This window comes from Asparagus officinalis, chromosome 6, assembly GCF_001876935.1.
Source record: "Asparagus officinalis chromosome 6, Aspof.V1, whole genome shotgun sequence".
Taxonomy (NCBI): domain Eukaryota; kingdom Viridiplantae; phylum Streptophyta; class Magnoliopsida; order Asparagales; family Asparagaceae; genus Asparagus; species Asparagus officinalis.
Genome location: NC_033799.1, coordinates 73,236,957 through 73,260,615, shown reverse-complemented (window position 1 = coordinate 73,260,615; position 23,659 = coordinate 73,236,957).

Here is a 23,659-nt window from a genome sequence, read left to right as displayed (position 1 = left end):
AGCTGTGTTTAGGGAACCCAATCCTGCCATAGGACCCACTGGTATGCTAGTCTTAGCTTATCGTAAGCTTTGAATTGTCACTTTGTTGATGTTTAATCTCTGACATTCCTTTTACAAAACGAGTTGAAGGAGATGAAGCTTCAAGGCAAGTGGGGGAGAAGTCCAAGGGATCGGGATTGATGATAAAATTCAAACGTGTCACAAAGAAACCAAGGCGAGAAGCTCTAGTGATGATCTCTCCTCCCATCAAACCAATTGGAGTTGACACAGAGTCGGAGTCTGAGGATGACATTCCACTATCTCAACTCCGTGTAAGATCATACTCTAAACCAAGTGTAACTGTTGAGGATGCTCTCGTTGCCCCTATTAGTCTAATCGAAGCTGAGATCGCTCTGAGCACAACTATTAAAACTGGAGTAGCTGCGGATACAACTGTAACTCTCAAAACAACTGTTGGAACAAAAGTTGTTTTGGATGTAGCTTCCGGAGCTGAGACTGAAATGACTACAAATTTTGTACCCACCAGTTCTATCATCTCAATGGAAATTCCAACTCTAGCATTAACTGTGTTTGCTGCTACTCCTACCACTATCGTTGCCGCTCCTGTAACCATTGTCACTGCTACTATAACCATTACAGCAACCACTGTGTTCACCCTAACGTTGATTTCTACAGAAGTGACGGCTATGTCTGCTAGCCAATCGGAAGTGACGCCTTCTAATGTCACACCCTCTTCTTCTTTTAACTTGGCAAAAGAATTCGGGGTGTCAATGGTTCAGAAGAATTTCCTCACCATCTTAAAGGAATCACCTCCTCAAGTATTAGATCATGGTGAGGATTTTACTGGGATTATGGTGGTACTGGAGCCTCTTTTGTATCTAATGCAGGACCTGACTAGCAGTATAGCCACGCTACCCTATTGGATGCATTTGGTAAAGGTTGAAAGCCTTTTCAAAAAGTGGCAGGATCGAAGCAATCAGTCTCTCCTCCCTATTGCTGAAGAGCGTGCTATGCAGCTCTTAAGACAAAGGGATGATTCTCTGTTTGAGCTCGAACACCTAGTGCTTGAGAAGAAGTAGAAGGTCAAAGAGCTCAGGGAAGTCAACGAAAAGTTGTCCAATGAGCACAAAAAGGTTGCTGATGCTAAACGTAACCAACAACGCTTAGTCAAATCTTATAGAGCTATGCTTACTGACATTTAAGCTAAGCTGATAGAAGCAGAGAAGGAGTTAAAGAGTGCAATAGAAATGCAGCAAACTTTGGCAACCCAACAGGAAGAACATCAAACATTGCTCCAGACTGAGTTTAATGATTTGGAGAAGCTAAGAAACACAGTAAGTAAAGTGAAAGTGTTTTCTGATGATGATTTGCTCAAGCAAGCAATGGTGGAGGTTGAAGCGGCACACCAAGAATCCGTAGGCTAACTTGCTGAGAAAATCCGCAAAACTGTTGAACATTTGTAATGATATTTTATCAATACAGTTATGCTTTTATCAATCAACTTTCTCCTCTATGCATTTTTGGTTTTTCTTTAATAAATTTCATTAGTCACGCAATGCTTTCATAATGGCATAAGACTTGTCTTAATGAGTCTCAACACTTAGAACTTTTTCAAAGTTGCTCTGGCGAGCCTCACTTCGTTGAAGCAAGGTTCATTGGTTTCAACGAGCTTCATCGTGATAATATTAGTCTTGGAACTTCAAGATGAAGTTTAAATCTCATTATGAATAAGCCTCGACATTCAACGAACTTCATCCATTAGAAGTTTTAGGGTGAGGTTCGACCTAATTATAACTAAATCTCACTATTCGAGTCTAGTACGAAATCATGACCTACGTTCTTTCAATGTTTGGATATAAGGTTCAAACTATTTTTTTCAACTAAACCTTAATATTTGGGAAATAGTGACCTTCATCCTTTTGAACCTTGGAGACAAAGTTCAAATTGATTTCAAATGAATCTTGATATTCGAGCTCGTTTGAAATAATGACCTTTGTTATTTTGAAATTCAAAGATGAGGTTCAAACTGGTCTCGATTAAGCCTCGAAATTCAAAGTCGATCGAGATAGTGACCTTCGTTATTTTGTCCTTCAAAGATGAGGTTCAAACTGATCTCAGTTGAATCTCAAAATTTGAGCTCCGCAGGAGACATGACCTTCGTCATTTTGGAATTTGGAATGAGACTTAATCTCATTAAATGAAGTCGATTGGACTCCAACAGTTCCCGAACTGTTGATCCACATGAATCCGTTGCTTTGTTAGGATAACAAAAAGTATTACTTAATGTACCCCTCTAAATCATGCTCTATCTGTGTTAAGTACGAACACATTGAATGCGTCTCTTTAGTTCCAACGCTTCTTGACCATCTGGCGATCAGGGATTTGCGTAACGGATCCTAGCCACTTGGTTGACTTCTTTTCCTATAAATAGGCCATCGCTCTTCAAGAAGAATCATCACCTTCTTCTTTGAGCCCTGTTACAAAATGATTCAGAGGAGTTTTTGATTTTCAATGTTCCCCACTTTATCTCCTTCACGGATTCAAGCTTTTCTATCTTCGATGATCATCGCCGGTGAGGTAGGCAAAATTGATATCAATGTCCCTTTGATCGACGCCACTGTTTGACACTAGAGGGGGGTGATTAGTGTCTTATTCTAATCTAATCTGATTTTATGCCAATTAAAACTAATTAACAAATTATTCTAGCAAGAGAGATATACAATATGTTACAAACAAGAATAAGCAATATGAACAAAGGGCAATATCCTAGTAATGAGATATACTATGAGATATATGCAAGGATATATAATTAACACAAGGGTAAACAATCTAAACTAGATAGTGGGCAATATAATCAACAAGCAATATACAAAGGCGATATAAGATATGAACATAAAAATAAGTGCACCAATGCAATCACAAACAAACGATATGATTACGAAGTTCGCTCCCTACGACCTACGTCTCCGCTCCTCACCTCGAGGAGATCTCCACTATCATAACCGGGTTTTCTATATTTACCCGAACAACGTTTACACCTCACAATACGGTTTTCTAGATTATCGAAAACTCTACAACTAACACACTCTTGTAATCCCACTCTACACCCTCTCAAGTGTTGAACTAGACGTGTCTCCCTCAAGTGCTCAATACAACATCTCCCTAGGTTCGTCAACCGACACCACTCCTCTTGGGACGATCCCCGACTCTCGCCACATATTTTTCTCGGTGTACAAGTGTATTACAAAGTATATACTCACAATTAGGCTCAATACAATAAATGTTTGTTCTTTACTATGGATGAGAACACAATGAAAGTTCACACTCAATTATTACAACTCTCATCAACCCAAATATACTATGTATGAAAATACAATAAGCTCAAGTGGGTGTGTGTAGACAATGAGTGAAATAAAATCTACCTCAAATAGCATACTAGCAACAATAAGAATATGAAAATCAATAATAAAATTGCTAGAGAAAAGAGTTAGAAAACTTCTCTATAAACTCAAAGGAGAGGATGAATAAGATTGAGAATGAATCCCTCAATTTACAATGTAAGCTTCCTACTTTGTAAACAAAAACCAAACTTAAAACAAACTGTAAAACCCTCATGTTGGTAGAAGAGGGGTTGAGGGGTTTTTATAGGAAGAGAAACCAATAGCCAAAACCCTGAACAAAACAACAAAATCCTAAAAAATCAGGAATACGATTCTGTACCTAATATAGCCGTTGGGCTATCGGCGGTCGACCGTGAAATTCTCGCGGACGACCGCGAGGCACTTTTGAACCTGAGAAAACTTCTAGAGAGTTCGACGGTCGACCGTGGCGATCGATCGTGGGAATTTACAACTTAACGATCGACCGTGGCAGTCGACCGTGAAAGTTTTTGCTGCCTCCTGAGGGGAAAACAAAGGCGCGGTCGACCGTGGACCGTAAACTGACATGAGAAAACGGGTTTGAAAGTTGATTTTTTGATTTTAAAACCTTGTTTAAAAATATCAAATAAATTCAGAAAATATAAAACTTTAGGAAATGATTGTAAAATGATAATACACATGCTACAAAAACTGGTTTTAAAAAAAGACCTCCCAAATGAGAAATATCATCATTTTGCAAAATAGTCCAAAGCATGAAAATGTGAACGCATGAGTTTTGATATTTTTAGCTTAACCATGTTTTGAAACATTACAAAATGATTTTATAGACTTAAAGAAAGATATAAACTATTTTTATGAAGTTTATAAACAATGAATACAATATTTTCACAAATACAATAGAATATAAAATATATGAGTATGTATATGAATATATATTTGTTTCATATCTATGAAATTAAACCAAAATAACTTATCCACATAGAAAACAAACATGTATACATAATTTTTGGAATTTATTTGTAAAAACTTTGTTTGTGGATAAAACTAAAAACCAAGATGTATATGTTATATATATATAACTATATATATACAAGGAAACCAATATAATGTGTGTGTATATATGATTGAGCTTAAAGTACTAACACACATAATATAAACCTAAACTAATGTTACCCAAGCTTGATCTTGATCTTTAATAAGCTTGACTTGGTACACATTACGGATGAAGCTAGAACTTGGATCTTCAACTTGAATTGTAAGGCTTCACTCCATAATTCTGCAAACCTCCATTTGATATGATCGTGAATGCTCGATTCCATGCATCCTCCAACACGTTGTTTGCCTAAAATAAATATGAAAATACAAACACTAGACAAACAACATTGAAGTAAATTGTTTGTTAAACATCATCAAAACAAGAAGGCCAACAATCTCCCCCTTTTTGATGATGACAAACAATTTACAAAAAGGATATATGCATGAAAGAAAATGAATATACAAAGTATAATATATCATCAAAAAGGATATATGCATGAAAGAAAATGAATATACAAAGTATAATATATCATGCATATAAACAAGAAAGGATATACTCATAATATTTCTTCCCCTTTGACAACATCAAAAAGGCGAAAACAAAAGACTGAAGAGAGCATAAGCTCCCCCTAACAATATGCATGAGTGAGTATAAAAACAATAATAGAAAAGGGAAGACTCCCCCTATCAAAATGCCATATAGAGTATATGAAATGGAGATCAAGGAAAAACATGTGAGCAAACATAAATAAAAAATATGATAAATATTACTCACATACAAAACGATAATGAGAACACATATAAATATGTCAAAATGAAAATAGTGTCTCATTAACACAAAAAAATATAAAAGCCATATAAAATAATAGATTTATGAAAACAAAAGAAGAGGAACATGAGAATTATGCAAAAAGTTTTCAAATGAAAACGAATCAACCAAAAGAAATCATAAATCAAAGTTTATATTTAAAAACAATGTTTGATCAATAAATACGAATCAACCAAAAGAAATCATAAATCAAAGTTTATATTTAAAAACAATGTTTGATCAATAAATAGAACTTTCTTTGTAGAACTTGATCAAACCATTTATATTTAAAAACAATGTTTGATCAATAAATAGAACTTTCTTTGTAGAACTTGATCAAACCATATATAGAATGCATTATAAGGCACACATAGATGATCCATAAGCACAAACACATAAATATCATCATATTAGTGAAGTATAATGAATTCAAAAAAACAAATTAAAACAAGATTTTTGACAAAATGCAAGAGAGGTAACAATTTATCAAGCTCTTAAGCTTGTAACAACCCATATAAGGACTTTTAGTACCCGGTAAACATGATTTGGAAGTAAACACCCAATAAACCCAGAGGGTTATATAAATATAAACCTTTCATCAAAACAAAACCAATAATCATGAAAACAAAAGAATTTGACCAATAAAAGGAATTGTTTTCATAAATTTTAAAATACATTTTTCAAAACCAAGAAAAAAAATAAAAACACTAAAATTCTTGTTTTAAAATCAAATTTGTTTTGGTACCCAAGTATTCTTGGTACCAAAAGGTTTAGGGACATGACCCCTATCATTTAAGCTCAAAGCCCTAGGGTTATGAACTCATTTGGGCGTATCTAGTGCACGGGTCTGGTCATAGCAATAATTATGCAAATGACCCATTCGATTGTAATAAGTGCAATGAAGAGGATGCATTTGGTTATGTTGACCATGTGGATGTGCACGAGGAACATTTGCAAATAAAAATAGTCTTTTAAGATTATTTTGCAAATGAGAAATATTTTGAAATAATGTTGGTCTACTTGAAATATTTTACGATTTAGAAACTTTTCGCAAATCAAAACAAAACTTAGCTAAGTGACCAACTCTATCACAAAAATCACAGTGATACACATTAGCATGCTTATGATGAACAATAAATGCATGTGTGTGTACATGTGATGAAGAGACTAGATGAGATGCATAAGGAGCATTGACATTTTTATATTTGTGTGCATCATAGCAAAATTTAGCTAAATGGCCTTTACAACCACAAATGGAGCACTTGTAAACTTTGCTATGCAAGTGTGCATAGTGTGTAGGTGATTTATAAGTTACAGCACTAGAATTAGCACACTTGTCCATAAGTTTCTTATGATTATCAATATATGTATTTAATGTTGAATCAAAACAAGATATGCGGTTTTTCACATGATTCAACTCATCATTATACATACAAGCATTAGAAATAGAAGTAGATAAAACATGATCATTTCTAAATGAATTAAACTCATTTCTAATAGTTTCTACTTCTAATGAATTAAACTCATTTCTAATAGTTTCTACTTCTATCATGGCATCATTATTAGCATGAGTTAAGCTAGTAATAGATAAAGACATGTTATTATTTACTTCTATCATGGCATCATTATTAGCATGAGTTAAGCTAGTAATAGATAAAGACATGTTATTATTTTCCGAACTTAATAACTCATTGTTTTCTTTCAAAATAGCATTCTCTTTAACAACAATATCAAGTTGGGAAGCTAGCGACTCATGATCGGATTTCAAATCTACGTGCTTGCTTTTAAGATTAATAAAATTATTTTGCAATTTAGTATAGACATGAGATAATTTCTCATATGCACAAGCGAGTTCATCAATAGATAAGTCATTATCGGAATCGAAATCGCTTACTACATAAGAGTTATCCTCTTGTGGCTATGTGCATGATGCTCCACATGAACTTGAAGAAGATTCCTCCAAAGGTTGTCGGATTGCCTCCAAGTCCCCTTGATGTGCTTCAATGAATTTCTAAAGTTTGTAAGTACTATTAAAATGAACAAATTTGTTAGAAAAGGATGAGTCAAAAGCATTAAGCAAAAATTCTAACAAAAGCTTGTTTATTGTAAATATTTTATTATCATGATCGCTCCACTTGGATTTCTCCAATATGGGCACATTATATGCACAATCAATAACTTCCCATAAGTCAATATTTCTAGATTCAACAAATATTTTAAATTTAGAGCACCATTAAGCATAAGGGAAATTTCTATATTTTGGAGCAATATTTGGATTATAGCCTAAACGAAATACATTTATATTCATGATATATATGTGAATATATGCAAGCAAGACAAATGTAATCATAACTAGATTAGCACAAATAAGATAACTTGGATCTTTTAACTCAAGGCGATTAGTCCTTAAATCAAAGAGCACCAAGCTCTGATACTAATTGTTTGACCCTAGAGGGGGTGGGGGGTGATTAGGGTCTTATGCTAATCTAATCCGATTTTATGCCAATTAAAACTAATTAACAAGTTATTCTTGTAAGAGAGATATACAATATGTTACAAGCAAGAATAAGCTATATGAACAAAGGGCAATATCCTAGCAATGAGATATACTATGAGATATATGCAACGATATATAATTAACACAAGGGTAAACAATCTAAACTAGATAGTGGGCAATATAATCAACAAGCAATATACAAATACGATATAAGATATGAACATAAAAATATGTGCGCCAATGCAATCACAAACAAACGATATGATTACGGAGTTCGGTCCCCACGACCTACGTCTCCGCTCCTCACCTCGAGGAGATCTCCACTATCACAAATGGGTTTTCTACGTTTACCCGAATAACGTTTACACCTCACAATACGGTTTTCTAGATTACCGAAAACTCTACAACAAACACACTCTTGTAATCCCACTCTACACCCTCTCAAGTGTTGAACTAGACGTGTCTCCCTCAAGTGCTCGGATACAACCTCTCCCAAGGTTCGTTAACTAACGCCACTCCTCTTGGGACGATCCTCGACTCTCGCCGCACACTTCTCTCAGTGTACAAGTGTATTACAAAGCATATCCTCATAATTAGGCTCAATACTGTAGACGTATAAAAATGCCTATAGATATGAATATATCCCTATCTAAGTTAGAGGAAATCATCCAAAGCCAAAAGAAGCAAAGGAACATGTGAAACAACATAGAAGAACAATATGAACACCCACGACAAGAAACACTGACGCGCATTTGCGCGGTAGTGGAAGATGTTGTGCATACAAACAGAGTGATATGCCTATGGGAATTTGTAGATCTCTTCGATAGCTTTCCAACGCATCTTGGATCACCTCATTCCGACATCGGACGAGGAAGTTAGAGCCAAAATACCCGAGAGGTCGCAAACTACATCGAAGGTGCGCGGCAGTGTACACTGCCGTGGAAATAGCGCGACAGTACAAGGTGTCGTGCAAATAAACAGAGTGTAGTGCCAATGGGAAGTTGTAGAGATCTTCGATAGCTTTCCAACGCATCTTGGATCACCTCATTCCGACATCGGACGAGGAAGTTAGAGCCAAAATACCCGAGAGGTCGCAAACTACATCGAAGGTGCGCGGCAGTGTATACTGCCGCGGCAATAGCGCGACAGTACAAGGTGTCGCGCAAATAAACAGAGTGAAGCGCCAATGAAACGTTGTATAGCTCTTCGATAGCTTTCCAACACATCTTAGATCACCTCATTCCGACATCGGACGAGGAAGTTAGAGCCAAAATACCCGAGAGGTCGCAAACTGCATCGGAGGTGCGCGGCAGTGTATACTGCCGCGGTAATATATTGCACATTTAAGCCATGATATGGTCCAAATCTAAAGAAACTCAAAAGACAAAAGTTGTAGATCTCTTCGTCAGCTTTCTAACTCATCTTGGATCACATCATTCCGACATCGGACGAGGAAGTTAGAGCCAAAATACTCGAGAGGTGTGTGGCAGTGGTAACTGCCGCGGCAATGCGCGACACCACGTACTGTCGCGGCCACTGGGAAGCTGAACACGTCATTTTTGATAGTTTTCTCGAGTTTTGTGCAGTCCACATGACTTATTAACTGCTGGGGGTCACTTATGAACGTGGGGGAAGCAGTTACAAGCGAAAATCATGCCCACTAACCTCATAAAAAGATGGTATTTAAGTAGTGGGACGGCGGTTACAAAAGAGAGCTGATTAGAGAGCATCCAAGAGGGGAAAGGGCGGATTAGAGCAGAGGGCCTGGAGTTTTGGTGAATTAGAGCAAGAGAGAGAGTCTTCCTTCTTCACAAACATCCTCAAGAAGCTTCTGGCGATTCCTAGAGATCTAAGCTCTGACTTGATCTTTAGAAGAGTGAACATCTTACATCGATAAGATATTCGCTTCAAATTCTTACTTCGATAAACGAAGGAAGAATTCCCAAAACCTTCACGATTCAATCAGAATCTGTGAATCGGTGGTCCACGGGCTAACGCACCCCCGGCATAGGCAAAGATCCCACGCAAGCAGCGATCCAAACAACGATCCTGCGTTTGTTTCTAAAAAGTTGTAATTTTTATTTTGTTGTGTAAAAGAAGTCTTATAAAAAGACTATTTCTTTTGAATTTGTTGTAATCGACTGAAGATATAATGAATTCCATAACGAGAGCAACTTTTGACGTTTTGAATTTGTTGTAATCGACTGAAGATATAATGAATTCCATAACGAGAGCAACTTTTGACGAAAACAAATACAATAAATATTTGTTCTCTACTATGGATGAGAACACAATAAAAGCTCACACTCAATTGTTACAACTCTCACCAACCCAAATATACTATGTATGAAAATACAATAAGCTCAAGTGGGTGTGTGTAGACAATGAGTGAAATAAAATCTAACTCAAATAGCAAACTAGCAATAATAAGAATATGAAAATCAATAATAAAATTGCTAGAGAAAAGAGTTACAAAACTTCTCTATAAACTCAAAGGAGAGGATGAATAAGATTGAGAATGAAACCCTCAATTTTCAATGTAAGCTTCCTACTTTGTAAACAAAAACCAAACTTAAAACAAACTGTAAAACCCTCTTAAACTTGTTTAAAACTTTCTCCAATTCTTGTTGGTAGAAGAGGGGTTGAGGGGTTTTTATAGGAAGAGAAACCAATAGCCAAAACCCTGAACAAAACAACAAAATCCCAAAAAATCAGGAATACGATTCTGTACCTAATATAGCCGTTGGGCTATCGACGGTCGACCGCGAGGCACTTTTGAACCTGAGAAAACTTCTAGAGAGTTCGACGGTCGACCGTGAAATTCTCGCGGACGACCGCGAGGCACTTTTGAACCTGAGAAAACTTCTAGAGAGTTCGACGGTCGACCGTGAAATTCTCGCGGACGACCGCGAGGCACTTTTGAACCTGAGAAAACTTCTAGAGAGTTCGACGGTCGACCGTGGCGATCGATCGTGGGAATTTACAACTTAACGATCGACCGTGGCAGTCGACCGTGAAAGTTTTTGCTGCCTCCTGAGATCGTGGGAATTTACAACTTAACGATCGACCGTGGCAGTCGACCGTGAAAGTTTTTGCTGCCTCCTGAAGGAAAAACAAAGACGCGGTCGACCGTGGCGGTCGACCGTAAACTGACATGAGAAAACGAGTTTGAAAGTTGATTTTTTGATTTTAAAACCCTGTTTAAAAATATCAAATAAATTCAGAAAAATATAAAACTTTAGGAAATGATTGTAAACATGATTATACACATGCTACAAAAACTGGTTTTCAAAAAGGACCACCCAAATGAGAAATATCATTATTTTCTAAAATAGTCCAAAGCATGAAAATGTGAACACATGAGTTTTGACATTTTTAGCTTAACCATATTTTGAAACATTACAAAATAATTTTATAGACTTAAAAAAAGATATAAAGTATTGTTATGAAGTCTATAAACAAAGAATACAATATTTTCACAAATATAATAGAATATGAAACATATGAGTATGTATATGAATATATATTTGTTTCATATCTATGAAATTAAACCAAAACAACTTATCCACATAGAAAACAAACATGTATACATAATTTTTGGAATTTATTTGTAAAAACTTTATTTGTGGATAAAACTAAAAACCAAGATGTATATGTATATATAACTATGTATATATATAAAAACAAAACTTGTGTTGTATATATATATATATAACTATATATATACAAGGAGACCAATATAATGTGTGTGTATATATGATTGAGCTTAAAGTACTAACACACATAATATAAACCTAAACTAATGTTACCCAAGCTTAATCTTGATCTTCAATAAGCTTAACTTGGTACACATTACGGATGAAGCTAGAACTTGGATCTTCAACTTGAATTGTAAGGCTTCACTCCATAATTCCGCAAACCTCCATTTGATATGATCGTGAATACTCGATTCCATCCATCCTCCAACACGTTGTTTGCCTAGAATAATTACGAAAACACAAATACTAGACAAACAACATTAGAAGTAAATTGTTTGTTAAACATCTTCAAAATAAGAAGGCCAACAATTTCCCTCTTTTTGATGATGACAAACAATTTACAAAAAAGATATATGCATGGAAGGAAATGAATAAACAAAGTATAATATATCATGCATATAAACAAGAAAGAATATACTCGCAATATTTCTCCCCTTTTAACAAGAAAACAAAAGAATGAAGTAAGCGAAAGCTCCCTCTATCAATATACATGGGTGAGTATAAAAACAATAATAGAAAAGGAAAGACTCCCCCTATCAAAATACCATATGGAGTATATGAAATGGAGACCAAGGCAAAACATGTGAGCAAGCATAGATAAAAATATATGATAAATATTACACACATACAAAAAGACAATGAGAACACATATAAATATATCAAAATAAAAATGGTGTCTCATTAACACAAAAAAATATAAAAGCCATATAAAAGAATAGATTTATGAAAACAAAAGAAGAGGAACATGAGAATCATGCAAAAAGTTTTCAAACAAAAACGAATCAATCAAAAGAAATCATAAACCAAAGTTTATATTTAAAAACAATGTTTGATCAATAAATAGAACTTTCTTTGTAGAACTTGATCAAACCACATATAGAATGCATTATAAGGCACACATTGATGATCCATAAGCACAAACACATAAATATCATCATATAAGTAAAGTATAATGAATTCAAAAAAACATATCAAAACAAGATTTTTGACAAAATGCAAGAGAGGCAACAATTTATCAAGCTCTTAAGCTTGTAACAACCCATATAAGGACTTTTAGTACCCGGTAAACATGATTTGGGAATAAACACCCAATAAACCCGGAGGGTTATATAAATACAAACCCCTCATCAAAACAAAACCAATAATCATGAAAACAAAAGAATTTGACCAATAAAAAGAATTGTTTTCATAAAAGTTAAACATACATTTTTCAAAACCAAGAAAAAGAAAAATAAAAACACTAAAATTCTTGTTTTAAAATCAAATTTGTTTTGGTACCCAAGTATTCTTGGTACCAAAAGGTTTAGGGACACGACCCCTATCATTCAAGCTCAAAGTCCTAGGGTTATGAACCCATTTGGGCGCATTTAGTGCGCGGGTCCGGTCATAGCAATAATTATGCAAATGACCCATTCGATTGTAATAAGTGCAATGAAGAGGATGCATTTGGTAATGTTGACCATGTGGTTGTGCACAAGGAATATTTGCAAATAAAGATAGTCTTTTAAGATTATTTTGCAAATGAGAAATATTTTGAAATAATGTTGGTCTACTTGAAACATTTTGCGATTTAGAAACTTTTCACAAATCAAAATAAAACTTAGCTAAGTGACCAACTCTATCACAAAAATCACAGTGATACACATTAGCATGCTTATGATGAACAATGAGTGCATGTGTGTACATGTGATGAAGAGACTTGATGAGATGCACAAGGAGCATTGACATTTTTATATTTGTGTGCATCATAGCAAAATTTAGGTAAATGGCCTTTACGACCATAAATGAAGCACTTGTAAACTTTGCTATACAAGTGTGCATAGTGTGTAGGTGATTTATAAGTTACAGCACTAGAATTAGCACATTTGTCCATAAGTTTCTTATGATTATCAATGCATGTGTTTAATGTTGAATAAATACAAGATATGCGGTTTTTCACATGATTCAACTCATCATTATGCATACAAGCGTTGGAAATAGAAGTAGATAAAACATGATCATTTCTAAATGAATTAAACTCATTTCTAATAGTTTCTACTTCTACCATGGCATCATTATTAGCATGAGTTAAGCTAGTAATAGATAAAGATATGTTATTATTTTCCAAACTTAATAACTCATTGTTTTCTTTAAAAATAGCACTCTCTTTAACAACAATATCAAGTTTGGAAGCTAGCGACTCATGATTAGATTTTAAATCTACGTGCTTGCTTTTAAGATTAATAAAATTATTTTGCAATTTAGTATAGGCATGAGATAATTTCTCATATGCACAAGCAAGTTCATCAATAGATAAGTTATTATCGGAATCGGAATCGCTTACTACACAAGAGTTATCCTCTTGTGGCCATGTGCATGATGCTCCACATGAACTTGAAGAAGAATCCTCCAAAGGTTGTCGGATTGCCTCCAAGTCCCCTTGATGTGCTTCAATGAATTTTCAAAGTTTTTAAGCACTATTAAAATGAACAAATTTGTTAGAAAAGGATGAGTCAAAAGCATTAAGCAAAAATTCTAACAAAAGCTTGTTTATTGTAAATATTTTATTATCATGATCGCTCCACTTAGATTTCTCCAATGTGGGCACATTGTAAGCACAATCAATAACTTCCCATAAGTCAATATTTCTAGATTCAACAAATATTTTAAATTTAGAGTACTATTGAGCATAAGGAAAATTTCTATATTTTGGAGAAATATTTGGATTATAGCCTAAACGAAATACATTTATATTCATGATATATATGTGAATATATGCAAGCAAGACAAACGTAATTATAACTAGATTAGCACAAATAAGATAACTTGGATCTTTAACTCAAGACGATTAGTCCTTATATCAAAGAGCACCAAGCTCCGATACCAATTGTTTGACCCTAGAGGGGGAGTGATTAGGGTCTTATGCTAATCTAATCCGATTTTATGCCAATTAAAACTAATTAACAAGTTATTCTTGTAAGAGAGATATACAATATGTTACGAGCAAGAATAAGTAATATGAACAAAGGGCAATATCCTAGCAATGAGATATACTATGAGATATATGCAACGATATATAATTAACACAAGGGTAAACAATCTAAACTAGATAGTGGGTAATATAATCAACAAGCAATATACAAATACGATATAAGATATGAACATAAAAATAAGTGCGTCAATGCAATCACAAACAAACGATATGATTATAGAGTTCGGTCCCCACGACCTACGTCTCTGCTCCTCACCTCGAGGAGATCTCCACTATCACAACCGGGTTTTCTACGTTTATCCGAATAACGTTTACACCTCACAATACGGTTTTCTAGATTACCGAAAACTCTACAACTAACACACTCTTGTAATCCCACTCTACACCCTCTCAAGTGTTGAACTAGGCGTGTCTCCCTCAAGTGCTCGGATACAGCCTCTCCCTAGGTTCATTAACTAACGCCACTCCTCTTGGGACGATCCTCGACTCTCGCCGCACACTTCTCTCAGTGTACAAGTGTATTACAAAGCATATCCTCATAATTAGGCTCAATACAATAAATATTTATTCTCTACTATGGATGAGAACACAATAAAAGCTCACACTCAATTGTTACAACTCTCACCAACCCAAATATACTATGTATGAAAATACAATAAGCTCAAGTAGGTGTGTGTAGACAATAAGTGAAATAAAATCTAACTCAAATAGCAAACTAGCAATAATAAGAATATGAAAATCAATAATAAAATTGTTAGAGAAAAGAGTTAGAAAAATTCTTTATAAACTCAAAGGAGAGGATGAATAAGACTGAGAATGAATCCCTCAATTTGCAATGTAAGCTTCCTCCTTTGTAAATAAAAACCAAACTTAAAACAAACTGTAAAACCCTCTTAAACTTGTTTAAAACTTTCTCCAAGTCTTGTTGGTAGAAGAGGGGTTGAGGGGTTTTTATAGGAAGAGAAACCAACAGCCAAAACCACAAACAAAACAACAAAAATCCTAGAAAATCAGGAATACGATTCTATACCTAATATAGCAATTGGGCTATCGGCGTTTGACCGTGAAATTCTCGCGGTCGACCGCGAGGAACTTTTGAACCTGAGAAAACTTCTAGAGAGTTCGATGGTCGATCGTGACGGTCGATCGTGGGACTTTACAGCTTGACGGTCGACCGTGACGGTCGACCGTGAAAGTTTCTGCTACCTCCTGAGGGAAAAATAAAGGCGCGGTCGACTGTGGCGGTCGACCGTAAACTGACATGAGAAAACGGGTTTGAAAGTTAATTTTCTGACTTTACAACCCTGTTTAAAAATATCAAATAAATTCAAAAAAATATAAAACTTTGGGAAATGATTGTAAACATGATTATACACATGCTACAAAAACTGGTTTTTAAAAAGGAACTCCCAAATGAGAAATATCATTATTTTGCAAAATAGTCCAAAGCATGAAAATGTGAACACATGAGTTTTGACATTTTTAGCTTAACCATATTTTGAAACATTACAAAATAATTTTACAGACTTAAAGAAAGATATAAACTATTGTTATGAAGTCTATAAACAATGAATACAATATTTTCACAAATACAATAGAATATGAAACATATGAGTATGTATATGAATATATATTTGTTTTATATCTATGAAATTAAACCAAAACAACTTATCCACATAGAAAACAAACATGTATACATAATTTTTGGAATTTATTTGTAAAAACTTTGTTTGTGGATAAAACTAAAAACCAAGATGTATATGTATATATAACTATGTATATATATAAAAACAAAACTTGTGTTGTATATATATATAACTATATATATACAAGGAGACCAATATAATGTGTGTGTATATATGATTAAACTTAAAGTACTAACACACATAATATAAACCTAAACTAATGTTACCCAAGCTTGATCTTGATCTTCAATAAGCTTGACTTGGTACACATTGCGGATGAAGCTAGAACTTAGATCTTCACTTGAATTGTAAGGCTTCACTCCACAATTCCGCCAACCTTCATTTGATATGATCGTGAATGCTCGATTCCATCCATCCTCCAACACGTTTTTTGTCTAGAATAAATACGAAAACTTAAACACTAGACAAACAACATTAGAAGTAAATTGTTTGTTAAACATCATCAAAACAACAAGGCCAACAGCCACTACTTTAGGTAAACACTGATGAAGTCATACATCTCTCCACCAGCGCAAAATTTGTGTTTAGAAAAATTAAGCCTTTGTTGGGTAGATGAACAATCTTTCCCTTAGCTATTCGTTGCATTTCTTGTATGATGAGACCTGTTGGTTTGATGAAGTTCACTCTTTTAACCATATTCCTCAGTTGAAAGATATATATCTTTCCAACGAAACTCGTTGGTTTGATGAGGCTCCTTCGTTTGACGAGGTTCACTTATTTGATGAGGTTCACTTGTCTGAGGAACCTCGTGCTAACTTTATCCTTTTACCCTTTGCAGTGGCTCGTCCATTTGAGAATTTTTTAAACTTTCAGGACTGAAGTTGGAATTTGTTTTAACAACTTGCTGGACTTTCAAATGCAACTGTAATGACCACGAATTTTCAATACTAGTTTAAATAATTTTTTGGTATTTTAAAATATTCAAATTATTATTTTCAAAAGAGTATTTATATTTTCTTAATTTTCTAGAATTTTCTACGATTTAAAAAAAATCCTATTTTATATTTATTTTATGATTTTGATAATTATAAATTAAATTATTATGGTGAAAATTTTTTAAATTAATATTGGTCATTTATTATTGTTATTGTTATTATTATTATTGTAATTAATTTATATTATTTCTCTAAGCCCTAATCATATATATCTACATCATTTTCTCTCTCTCACTCTTCCTCTCTCTCTCTCTCTCAATCTCTCTCTCTCTCTCTCTCTCTCTCATTTTCTTCTCATCACCGTCGCCAGCTTCCTCTCTCTCTCTCTCTCTCTTTCGTACCCTCTCTCCTCCCTCAACCGCAGCACCATCGCCCTCACTCCAACTCACCGACCTCCTCTGACAGCTCCCCTAACTCCTCCGCTAACTCTGACAGTTCCCCTAACTCCGCAACAAGATCCCTTTTCTATGATTTTTTTCATTCATTTTAATTCTTAGATTTGTCGTGATTTAAGTATGTGCAAAATTCCATTTTTTAATTATCATTTATTAGAAGTTTAGACTGTTATAAATTATCTGCACATACTAAATTGTGATATAATTATCTGTGTGGGTTTGTTTGATGAATAATATTAATAAATCATAATAATATGATAAATAGTATTTTCAAAATAATTATAATAAATTAAAAAATTTATTTTGACAACGAAATCATTTTAGGGATTTTATAATATATTAAAAGAATTTATTTTTAGAAAACAAATTATTTTAGATTAATTATAATGAGAAATGATTTAAAATGAATTATATTGGGAAAATATTATTTTCTAAATTATATAGATGTTGTTTATGATTTATAATTCTTAGATTTAATTATATGATATGCCATGATTTATTTGCACATGATCAGTTGTATTTATTATTTTCTTGTTGTGATCAAGAACTATTAGTAGTTCATGACTTAGTAGCTTTGTGCGTCATGAACAAGACTTAGTGACATGTGTGTGTGCATTGACTAAATTTTGGAGATGGACCAGAGATCTAGTGTAAGTTATGTTTGTTGACTTAGAAAAACAAGAAGAGTTAGGGTGAGAAAGTCTTGGTTCTTGTTATCAGATGTGGCTATTGATATAGCTTCCAGGCTCACACCAGTGAATTCGTGTAGTCATTGGGGTTGGTTTGTTGGGATAAAGTTAATTCGTGTAGTCACTTTGGTTAGTTAATTTGTTTAGTCACCCGAGTTTTGCTTGAGTTCGGACCAGGTCGAAATCGGATTGCGTGTGGTCCTCTGACCGATTCGTGTAGCGGCATTAGATGCATGTAAAAGATTTGTGAATAGTCAGTTATCCGATAATATGAACGTTGACTCTATGTGAGAAATGGACCGGTAGCCTGTTATAGAATGGTTAGTTACATGGCCTCATTACTTAGATAATTATGGATTCTTGTGAGATGTGGACTAGTTATATTTCTTTTCATACATAGATCAGGATTAATATTTAATTATCTATACTTGGAGACATATGGTATATACATAAGGGTTTCCTTGTTTGGATTATCTACAATTGGGACATGTGCCTTCGCTTTATATTGTTTGACGCTTAGCGTATTAGATTGAGTAGAAATGGTCTAGAACTTATTTCTTCGCAGTCTAATACGTCACGGGCTTGTTCACATTCTGATTCCCTGGTATTTTTGATACGAGTGCATCTTCTCTTTGAAACTTAGCGATCCTCATGGGAGCTTGAGGATAGATGATTCTCATGATAGCATGAGAATAGAGGTGTCAATCAGTACAGGGGAACGCAGGTTGGAGCGTGGAACGAGACGACGAGTAGCAAATTCGAAGAATCCAGTTTTCAGTTCGTGAGTCGATTCATACATGTACATGAGTCGACTCATCAGGTTGAGTCGACTCATGCCTATCATGAGTCGACTCACGAAATGCAGCCGTTTTGTCAAAAGTTTCTGCTCGGTCGACTCATCATTTTATGAGTCGAGTCATATACAGTTTTGAGTCGACTCAAGAAATCAAGCCCTGTTAGCAAAAGTTTCTGACCAGTCTACTTATCAGTTATGAGTCGACTCATATGAGATCATGAGTCGACTCATAACTGTTCATGAGTCGACTCATCAGAGTTTTCCAGATTCGTAAAGGACTCTATTTACATGTTTTTCTATTTGGGTTGGGCTTGGTTATTTACCACTTTGCCACCCTCGTTTGTACACCTATATAAGGGATTGTTTTAGGGTTTAAAACAATCAGAGAGTTTAATCAAGAGAGATTAGATTGTAATTGAGATTTGGAGAGCTTGTTCTGCAATTCTAGAGTGAGATTATGAGAGATTGTAAAGTGCATACTCATAATCTAGAGAAGGTATTTTCCTTCGCCCAAAACCTGAGTTATTCTTGTGTTCTTATTATTTTCTCCTCAACCCACCTTTGATAATTCTGTGATCAAAGGTGCTCGCACGGTAACTCGTATCAAGTTGGTATCAGAGTGATCAGATCTTGCGAAGGGGGCATCCTGTGTATGGTCTTGACTCGATCGCATTACAAGAAGCTTGGCGAGGTCCTTATTTCATTGGAAGAGGTCCAGAAGATAAGGAGGGAGAAGATGTCTGAAGCAGATAACTCAACAAGACTTGACGCTATGGAGAAGCAGATAAAGACGATCGGGACTACTCTTACTCAGCTCGTGGGTCTCATCAATGGAGGGGACAAAAAGGAGGAATCTTCTTCGAAGGGTAAGAAGAAACTTGTTGAGTTCGATGAAGAACGCAAGAAATCAGATTCGGAAGAAGAGGTCGAGGTTGTTAAGTCTACTTCACATACAGGGGGTAAGAATTATTACCAAAACTTGAAGATTGATTTTAAAGTGGAGATTCATGTCTATGATGGGAGTGTCAATGTGGAGAAGCTCGATGATTGGATTGAGCGTATGGAGATGTACTTCACTCTCTACGGATATTCATCTAAGGAGAAGATCGTGTTAGCGACATTGAAGCTTTCGGGGCACGCATTGACGTGGTGGAAATCCTATTGCAAATAGAAAAAGAAGGCGGTATCGTGGAATAAATTCAAGGAGCTACTGAGGAAGCAGTTCTATCCTGTAGGGTTCCTCGAAGAGCGTTGGTACAAGTGGTACGGCTTGCGCCAAAGATTCAATCAGACCGTTCAAGAGTATACGACGGAGTTCCAGCAACAGGCGATGGTTCTAAACATCACAACGGATGAATACTCTATTTTCATGAAATGCATGGCAGGTCTGAATGATTATATCCGGAAGGAGATGAAGCTGTTCACGGTCGAGACGATTGCAGAGGCGAGCGTGAAAGAAATTGCCATTGAGGGCAAACAGAAAAAGGGCAACGAAACAAAGGGTGATTCCAAATAGTCAGGAGGCAAGTCTAGTGGCTCTCAACATAAGGAAGAGAAGAAGAAGGGTGATTCGGGAAAGGTAGGATTGACATGCAATCACTGCAAGCAGACAGGGCACATGGCTGATCGTTGCTAGGAGAAGTATCCCCATCTGAAGCTGAAAGGTTTGAAGAAGAAAGAGGAGAAGAAAGCATACGTGATAGCGCAGGGTTCGAAGGAGGTTCCCAGGATGACAGAGCCCAACAACAGCCACAACCTTATGGTGGGAAATATGGCCGCGAAAGAAGACGACGACCCGAGGGAGTAGCTCTTTGTTTTGAAGTTGCAGGTCAAGACCAGCTTGGTGGATGCCATTGTAGATACAGGGAGTCAGAAGAACCTGATTTCTGAAGCATTAGTACAGAAGCTGGGATTGAAGACGGTGAGGAATCTGAAGCCCTATCCATTAGGGTGGATTCAGAAGGAAGCGAGATTGAGTGTGGTGAACCAGTATACGTTCAAATTTGCACTCCATGAGTCGTATATTGACGAGGTCACATGCGACGTGGTTCCATTGGATGTTTACCAAGTTATTTTGGGCAATCCTTACTTATGGGATAGAGACGCGGTATATGATCGACAGGCCCAAAAGTATACGTTCACCAAGGATGGCGCGCAATTCATTTTTCGTTCGGCATCTCTTCTATAGGAGACGAGTTTGGTGATGGTGACTCAGGCTAAGAGGTTGGTGAATGCGGGTAGGAAGTTCATTCTGTTGTTCATTCAGCCTTATGAAGAGTAGCTGAGTAGGATATGGTTGTCCACCTTGAGCAAGCTTCAGGAGGGAGATCTTGATAGTTTGAAGGCCAAGTATGCGGACTTGTTTTCTGAAATCACGGGACTACCACCACGGCGAGGTGTAGAGCATGAGATTATGTTGACCTACGAGAGTTCCTTGCCAAACATAGGCCTATACCGCACATCAGTACAGGAGTCCGAAGAGATCAAGAAACAGGTTCAGGAGCTCTTAGAGACGGGAGTGATAGTGCCGAGTTGTTCACCTTGCGGGTCGCCGGTGTTATTGGTGTCCAAAAAGGATGGAGGCTGGCGCATGTGCGTGGATTACCGGGCGCTCAACAAGATAACGATCAAGAATCGTTACCCACTACCGCGGATCGATGATCTTATGGACCAGTTGGAAGGAGAGAGGAGGTTCTTCACGAAGTTAGATCTGAAGTCTGGCTATCATCAGGTAAGGATTCAGGAGGAAGACACTTGGAAGATGGTGTTCAAGACTAAATAGGGCCTGTTTGAGTGATTGGTGATGCCGTTTGGGTTATGCAATGCTCCGGCGACTTTTATGAGGCTCATGAATGATTTGTTGCGACCTTTCATAAAGGATTTTGTGATTGTGTACCTTGATGATATTTTGGTGTACAGTAGGACCTGGGAGGAGCATCTAGTTCATGTGGAGAAGGTGTTTAGAGTGTTGTAGGATGGACAGCTGAAGCTCAATGGGAAGAAGTACGAGTTTGGAAAGGGCGAGTTGGTGTATCTCGGCTTCATCGTGGGGAAGGGCCAGAGGAGGATAGATCCGGGCAAGGTGGCGGTGATCACGAAGTGGCCGATGCCGAAGATAGTGACAGAGGTGAGAAGCTTCATGGGGGCTTGCTAGTAACTGCGCAAGTTCATTCGATATTTTTCGACTTATGCAGCACCGTTGCATGGCCTCACAAAGGCTAAGGTTCAGTTCGAGTGGGGGAGGACGCATGAGGAGGCTTTTCAGTTGCTAAAGAGGAAGATCTCAGAGGCAATGGTGTTAGCTTTGCCGAATTTGTAGCGGACTTTCGAGGAGGAGACTGACGCGTCTAGTTATGCTATGGGCGCGATGTTGATTCAGGATGGGAAGCCAGTGGAATACCATTCTGAGATGTTTACGGGTACTATTGCGAACTACCCGACCTATGACAAGGAGTTCTATGCACTTTATCAGGTGATTAAGCATTGGAGGGTGTACTTGTTAGGGAAGGAGGTGGTTGTGCACTCGGATCACAAGCCGTTGGAGTTCTTACATGCCCAGACGAAGCTACAGCAGGAACGACACATGAAGTGGATGTCTTATTTGATTGCTTTCAACATCATTATTAGGTACAAGAAGGGGGCGACAAACAAGTTGGCTGATATGTTATCTCGTCCGCCGGTAAGAGCTTTATTGGTGGTGACGCGTATTCAACCCTTGGTTCCTTTAGAGTATGTACAGTTGTACGCATCCAGTAGAGACTTCGGTAGTGTGTTCGAGCAGGCGAAGGCTGGTTAAAGAGGGGAGTATGCACTTGGAGAGGATGGCTTGTTGTATCGTGGGACATCACTATGCATTCCGGAGGAGGGTGATAGGTTGTAGTGGATTAGAGAGGCACATACCTCACGTGTGCAAGGACATTTTGGAATTCAGAAGACGCTTCTTAATCTAGTATGTTAGAGGGTGTAAGTTATGCTGTATTTTGAAGCCTTCTAACAGGAAGAGGGGATTGTACCTACCTCTACCGGTTCCTTCTAGGCCGTGGGAAAGTATTTCTATGGATTTTCTAGGAGGGTTGCCTACTACCAAGCGTGGGCATGACTATTTGTACGTTGTGGTGGACCGGTTCAGTAAGATGGTGTTTTTGATTCCTTGTAAGAAGACCGTGACGGGAGTGGGTGCAGCACAGTTGTTCTTCGAGCATGTGTGGAAGTATTTTGGGTTGCCGAGTTCGATTATTTTGGATCGGGATAGCCACTTTCTCGGACATTTTTGGGATTCTTTGTGGAGTCTGATGGACACTAGATTGAAGAAGAGTATGGCCTTTCATCCACAAACAGACGGACAAACAGAGGTAGTCAACCAGACTATGGTGCATATGTTGTGGGGGTATAATTCCAGGCATCCCAAGACTTAGGATAAGAGCTTACCATATTTGCAGTTTGCTTTTAATCGGGCGATTCATGGATCTTCGAGAAAGTCACCGTTTGAGACTTATTACGGATTCTTACCGCCGAGTCTATTTGATCTCGTATTTTCAAGTGAAGCTACGATGGACGGCAAGGAGGGGAATGAAAGACAACGTGCTCAGTGATTTCTAGAGAAGATTGTGCATATTCATGCCTCGGTTGAAGCACAATTGAAGAAGTCACAAGCAAAGTACAAGGTGAAGCATGACCAACATCGGGTTC